Source organism: Hypanus sabinus, unplaced genomic scaffold, assembly GCF_030144855.1.
Source record: "Hypanus sabinus isolate sHypSab1 unplaced genomic scaffold, sHypSab1.hap1 scaffold_2004, whole genome shotgun sequence".
Lineage (NCBI taxonomy): Eukaryota > Metazoa > Chordata > Chondrichthyes > Myliobatiformes > Dasyatidae > Hypanus > Hypanus sabinus.
In genome coordinates, this window is record NW_026780104.1 from 32,501 (window position 1) to 40,000 (window position 7,500).

Sequence of the window (7,500 nt, forward strand, 5' to 3'; positions counted from 1 at the left end):
CCGGCCGTCGCCCACGGTTCCCGCTCAGACCCTGTCCGGAGCCCCTGGCGCGTCCTCGGACTTCCCGTCTGCCTTCACCTCGGTAAGCATTCAAAAGCCTTTCCTGTCTATAAATCACTGTAAGTCGGAGCTCGCCTGGCCTCCCGCTTACTGAGTCCGAAATAACCCCCGAAGGTTCACTTCGGCCTCCGCACTGTGTGTGTTGTGTTGTCTGTCTGTCTCGTGTGTCAACCGTACCACTGGAAATCCGTCTAAGTGCCTCTGGAAAACGTGTTCCCGAAAATCTCCGGGAACCCCGCCAATGCCCCCGTACAGAAATTGCATGTGTCAAGTCGGCGGGACGCCTGCCGGAAGTCCTGCCGGGCAGGTCGTACCTTGGCCCGGCCAGGCGGGGCAAATGCAACCTTCATAGCGCTCTCCGGGCCTAACTGGTTAACCGGCGCCGCGACTGACCGTACAACAATGACGTGTGTCAAACCGGCGGTAAGACGCCCGGAGCTCACGCCGGCCTCGTCGCACCTCGGGCCCGCCCGACGGGCTGGATCCGACCTTCACAGACTTCCGCCGTCAATTGGTTAACCGGCGCGGCGCCGGGAGCACGCGCCTCTGTCGGCGGTCGGCCCTCCGGTAGTGCCGCCGTGCATCGTCCGCTTCGGCCGGCAGCAGGGCCCCGAATCAGCCTTCATTCCGACTTCCGAGTTGGGACTTGGAATAATTTCGACTTCTGCCAAGGTCTCGGATCGGCGGTGGGACCTGCGGTAGTCCCACCGAAAATGCCGCCCCTCGGCCGGCACGACCCTCCGAATTCGTCCCCTCGCGTCTCCCCGCCGCGGGACTTTGTCAGAAAATCATTCGGGCAAGGTTTCGATTCGGCGGCCCGAGCACCGGTAGTCAGCCCGTATATGCTGCCCCTCGGTCGGCTTGGGCCTGCGGATACGTCCCGCTGACTGACTTCCGCCATTGGGAATTCGTCCGAAAATCCATACGGGCGACCTTGGGAAGCGTGCGGAAATACCGCCGCGCGGCCCGGGTTAACGAAGTGGGGAGGCCCGTAACGCCCGTCGACCACTCCTAAGTGGTCGAGAAAAACGCCTCCCCGTAAATCTCCGGAAACCCCGCCAATGCCCCCGTACAGAAATTGCATGTGTCAAAGGGGCGGCCGTATCTGACCCCGGCTGCCGAGCCTCTGGAACTCCTGCCCGGCTACGACCCTCAAATCCGACCCGCATCCAGACTTCCGGAGCGGACTCAGTTAACGAATTGCCACCGGGCAACTGGTTAACCGGCAGTTCTCGGACGGCTCGTTAGCCGTGCCGACCGACCCCCCCGGCCGTGCGGTGGAGCAAGACAACAGTCCCCGGGCGGGCAATCGAGTTCCCGACCGGGCCCTGGCAGATCGTTAACCGGCCCGACCGGGACAAGTCGTTAACCAACTTCGGCGTGACAAATGGTTAACCGGCCCGGCCGGGACAAGTCGTTAACCAACTTCGGCGTGACAAATGGTTAACCGGCCCGGCCGGGACAAGTCGTTAACCGACGTCGGCGTGACAAATGGTTAACCGGCCGGGCCGGGACAAGTCGTTAACCAGACCCGAGCCGGCACTTCGGTAACCGACCGGGTCCGGTGCTGTCATGCAGAACAGGACAGAGACTTGGGCAGCGGCCCGGCGCGGACAGTTCTTCCGTTCGCCGGCTCGGTGACAATTGGTTAACCGACCGGGCTCAGGCAAATCGTTAACCGACTTCGGCGTGACAAATGGTTAACCGGCCCGGCCGGGACAAGTCGTTAACCGACGTCGGCGTGACAAATGGTTAACCGGCCGGGCCGGGACAAGTCGTTAACCAGACCCGAGCCGGCACTTCGGTAACCGACCGGGTCCGGTGCTGTCATGCAGAACAGGACAGAGACTTGGGCAGCGGCCCGGCGCGGACAGTTCTTCCGTTCGCCGGCTCGGTGACAATTGGTTAACCGACCGGGCTCAGGCAAATCGTTAACCGACGTCGGCGAGACAAATGGTTAACCGGCTCGGCCGGGACAAGTCGTTAACCGACTTCGGCGAGACAAATGGTTAACCGGCTCGGCCGGGACAAGTCGTTAACCAACTTCGGCGTGACAAATGGTTAACCGGCCCGGCCGGGACAAGTCGTTAACCAGACCCCAGCCGGCACTGCGGTAACCGACCGGGTCCGGTGCTGACATGCAGAACAGGACAGAGACTTAGGCAGCGGCCCGGCGCGGACAGTTCTTCCGTTCGCCGGCTCGTGACAATTGGTTAACCGACCGGGCTCAGGCAAATCGTTAACCGACTTCGGCGAGACAAATGGTTAACCGGCCCGGCCGGGACAAGTCGTTAACCAGACCCGAGCCGGCACTGCGGTGACCGACCGGGACCGGTGCTGACATGCAGAACAGGACAAAGACTTAGGCAGCGGCCCGGCGCGGACAGTTCTTCCGTTCGCGCCGGCTCGTGACAATTGGTTAACCGGCCCGGCCGGGACAAGTCGTTAACCAACTTCGGCGTGACAAATGGTTAACCGGCCCGGCCGGGACAAGTCGTTAACCGACGTCGGCGTGACAAATGGTTAACCGGCCGGGCCGGGACAAGTCGTTAACCAGACCCGAGCCGGCACTTCGGTAACCGACCGGGTCCGGTGCTGTCATGCAGAACAGGACAGAGACTTGGGCAGCGGCCCGGCGCGGACAGTTCTTCCGTTCGCCGGCTCGGTGACAATTGGTTAACCGACCGGGCTCAGGCAAATCGTTAACCGACGTCGGCGAGACAAATGGTTAACCGGCTCGGCCGGGACAAGTCGTTAACCGACTTCGGCGTGACAAATGGTTAACCGGCCCGGCCGGGACAAGTCGTTAACCAGACCCCAGCCGGCACTGCGGTAACCGACCGGGTCCGGTGCTGACATGCAGAACAGGACAAAGACTTGGGCAGCGGCCCGGCGCGGACAGTTCTTCCGTTCGCCGGCTCGGTGACAATTGGTTAACCGACCGGGCTCAGGCAAATCGTTAACCGACGTCGGCGAGACAAATGGTTAACCGGCTCGGCCGGGACAAGTCGTTAACCGACTTCGGCGAGACAAATGGTTAACCGGCTCGGCCGGGACAAGTCGTTAACCAACTTCGGCGTGACAAATGGTTAACCGGCCCGGCCGGGACAAGTCGTTAACCAGACCCCAGCCGGCACTGCGGTAACCGACCGGGTCCGGTGCTGACATGCAGAACAGGACAGAGACTTAGGCAGCGGCCCGGCGCGGACAGTTCTTCCGTTCGCCGGCTCGTGACAATTGGTTAACCGACCGGGCTCAGGCAAATCGTTAACCGACTTCGGCGAGACAAATGGTTAACCGGCCCGGCCGGGACAAGTCGTTAACCAGACCCGAGCCGGCACTGCGGTGACCGACCGGGACCGGTGCTGACATGCAGAACAGGACAAAGACTTAGGCAGCGGCCCTGCGCGGACAGTTCTTCCGTTCGCGCCGGCTCGTGACAATTGGTTAACCGGCCCGGCTGGGACAAATCGTTAACCGACGTCGGCGAGACAAATGGTTAACCGGCTCGGCCGGGACAAGTCGTTAACCGACTTCGGCGTGACAAATGGTTAACCGGCCCGGCCGGGACAAGTCGTTAACCAGACCCCAGCCGGCACTGCGGTAACCGACCGGGTCCGGTGCTGACATGCAGAACAGGACAGAGACTTAGGCAGCGGCCCGGCGCGGACAGTTCTTCCGTTCGCCGGCTCGTGACAATTGGTTAACCGACCGGGCTCAGGCAAATCGTTAACCGACTTCGGCGAGACAAATAGTTAACCGGCCCGGCCGGGACAAGTCGTTAACCAGACCCGAGCCGGCACTGCGGTGACCGACCGGGACCGGTGCTGACATGCAGAACAGGACAAAGACTTAGGCAGCGGCCCGGCGCGGACAGTTCTTCCGTTCGCGCCGGCTCGTGACAATTGGTTAACCGGCCCGGCTGGGACAAATCGTTAACCGACGTCGGCGAGACAAATGGTTAACCGGCTCGGCCGGGACAAGTCGTTAACCGACTTCGGCGTGACAAATGGTTAACCGGCCCGGCCGGGACAAGTCGTTAACCAGACCCCAGCCGGCACTGCGGTAACCGACCGGGTCCGGTGCTGACATGCAGAACAGGACAGAGACTTAGGCAGCGGCCCGGCGCGGACAGTTCTTCCGTTCGCCGGCTCGTGACAATTGGTTAACCGACCGGGCTCAGGCAAATCGTTAACCGACTTCGGCGAGACAAATGGTTAACCGGCTCGGCCGGGACAAGTCGTTAACCAACTTCGGCGTGACAAATGGTTAACCGGCCCGGCCGGGACAAGTCGTTAACCAGACCCCAGCCGGCACTGCGGTAACCGACCGGGTCCGGTGCTGACATGCAGAACAGGACAGAGACTTAGGCAGCGGCCCGGCGCGGACAGTTCTTCCGTTCGCCGGCTCGTGACAATTGGTTAACCGACCGGGCTCAGGCAAATCGTTAACCGACTTCGGCGAGACAAATGGTTAACCGGCCCGGCCGGGACAAGTCGTTAACCAGACCCGAGCCGGCACTGCGGTGACCGACCGGGACCGGTGCTGACATGCAGAACAGGACAAAGACTTAGGCAGCGGCCCGGCGCGGACAGTTCTTCCGTTCGCGCCGGCTCGTGACAATTGGTTAACCGGCCCGGCTGGGACAAATCGTTAACCGACGTCGGCGAGACAAATGGTTAACCGGCTCGGCCGGGACAAGTCGTTAACCAACTTCGGCGTGACAAATGGTTAACCGGCCCGGCCGGGACAAGTCGTTAACCAGACCCCAGCAGGCACTGCGGTAACCGACCGGGTCCGGTGCTGACGGGCAGAACAGGACAAAGACTTAGGCAGCAGCCCGGCGCGAACAGTTCTTCCGTTCCCCGGCTCGTGACGATTGGTTAACCGACCTCCGGTCCACCCTCCGAAAGTGCCGCCCCTCGGTCCGAACGTCGCTCCCAACACGTCCCCCGGCTGCTCCCCGCCGCGGGACCTTGTAGGTTTTGAATTCGGCGGAAGCCGTAGTTTTGGCCGAGCGCCATAACACGAGCCCTAGCCCCAGCCCAAGCCCTAACCCATATCCTAGCCCTAGCCCTAACCCTAACCCTAACCCCAGCCGTAACCCTAACGCAAGGCCCTAACCCTAACGCTAACCCTAACCCCCGCCCTAACCCTAAACCTAACCCCAGCCCTAACCCTGAACCTAACCCTAACCCTAGACCTAACCCCAGCCCTAACCCTAGCCCTGGCCCTAACCCTAACCCTAAACCTGGCCCGAACCCAATCCCCGGGCGGGCAATCGGTTTGCCCGACCGGGCCATGGCAAATCGTTAACCAACGTCGGCGAGACAAATCGTTAACCAACGCCGGCGAGACAAATCGTTAACCAGCCCGGCCGGGACAAGTCGTTAACCAACCCTAATGCGGCGGGACTTGGAATAATTCCGACGTCTGCCGAGGACTGCGATGGGCGGTGCGACCTCCTGTAGTCCCGACGGAGGAGCCGCCCCTCGGCCGGCACGGCCCTCCGAAGACGTCCCCTCGCGGCCACCCGCCGAGGTATGACGCGTGCGGACCTGCCAGGAGCACAACCCAAACCTTAAAACTAACCCTGGCCATAGCACGAGCCCTAGCCCCAGCCCAAGCCCCAACCCATATCCTAGGCCTAGCCCTGACCCTAGCCCCAACCCTAGCCCTAACCCCAGCCCTAACCCTAAAGCTAACCCCCGCCCTAACCCGAGCCCTAGCCCCAACCCGAACGCTAAACCTAACCCTAACCCCAACCCCAACCCTAGCCCTAACCCCAGCCCTAACCCTAAAGCTAACCCCCGCCCTCACCCGAGCCCTAGCCCCAACCCGAACGCTAACCCTAACCCTAACCCCAACCCCAACCCTAACCCTAACCCTAACCCTAGCCCCAGCCCAAGCCCCAACCCATATCCTAGCCCTAGCCCTGACCCTAGCCCGAACCCTAACCCTAACCCTAACCCCAGCCCTAACCCTAAAGCTAACCCCAACCCTAACCCTAACCCTAGCCCCAACCCTAACGCTCACCCTAACCCCAGCCCTAACCCTAATCCTAACCCCAGCTCTAAGCCTAAGCCCCGCCCTAACCCGAGCCCTAACCCCAACCACAACCCTAACCCTAACCCTAACCCTAGCCCGAACCCAATCCCCGGGCGGGCAATCGGGTTGCCCGCCCGGGCCCTGGCAAATCGTTAACCAACGTCGGCGAGACAAGTCTTTAACCAGCCCGGCCGGGACAAGTCGTTAACCAACGTCGGCGAGACAAGTCGTTAACCAGCCCGGCCGGGACAAGTCGTTAACCAGCCCGGCCGGGACAAGTCGTTAACCAACCCTAATGCGGCGGGACTTGGAATAATTTCGACGTCTGCCGAGGACTGCGATGGGCGGTGCGATCTCCTGTAGTCCCGACGGAGGAGCCGCCCCTCGGCCGGCACGGCCCTCCGAAGACGTCCCCTCGCGGCCACCCGCCGAGGTATGACGCGTGCGGACCTGCCAGGAGCACAACCCAAACCTTAAAACTAACCCTGGCTATAGCACGAGCCCTAGCCCCAGCCCAAGCCCCAACCCATATCCTAGGCATAGCCCTGACCCTAGACCCAACCCTAGCCCTAACCCCAGCCCTAACCCTAAAGCTAACCCCCGCCCTAACCCGAGCCCTAGCCCCAACCCGAACGCTAACCCTAACCCTAACACCAACCCCAACCCTAGCCCTAACCCCAGCCCTAACCCTAAAGCTAACCCCCGCCCTCACCCGAGCCCTAGCCCCAACCCGAACGCTAACCCTAACCCTAACCCCAACCCCAACCCTAACCCTAACCCTAACCCTAGCCCCAGCCCAAGCCCCAACCCATATCCTAGCCCTAGCCCTGACCCTAGCCCCAACCCTAACGCTAACCCTAACCCCAGCCCTAACCCTAACGCTAACCCTAATCCTAACCCCAGCTCTAAGCCTAACCCCCGCCCTAACCCGAGCCCTAACCCCAACCCCGACCCTAACCCTAACCCTGACCCTAACCCTAACCCTAACCCTAACCCTGACCCTAACCCTAACCCTAACCCTAACCCTAACCCTAACCCTAACCCTAGCCCGAACCCAATCCCCGGGCGGGCAATCGGGTTGCCCGACCGGGCCCTGGCAAATCGTTAACCAACGTCGGCGAGACAAGTCGTTAACCAGCCCGGCCGGGACAAGTCGTTAACCAGCCCGGCCGGGACAAGTCGTTAACCAACGTCGGCGAGACAAGTCGTTAACCAGCCCGGCCGGGACAAGTCGTTAACCAACCCTAATGCGGCGGGACTTGGAATAATTTCGACGTCGGCCGAGGACTGCGATGGGCGGTGCGACCTCCTGTAGTCCCGACGGAGGAGCCGCCCCTCGGCCGGCACGACCCTCGGAAGACGTCCCCTCGCGGCAAGCCAGCCGAGGTATGA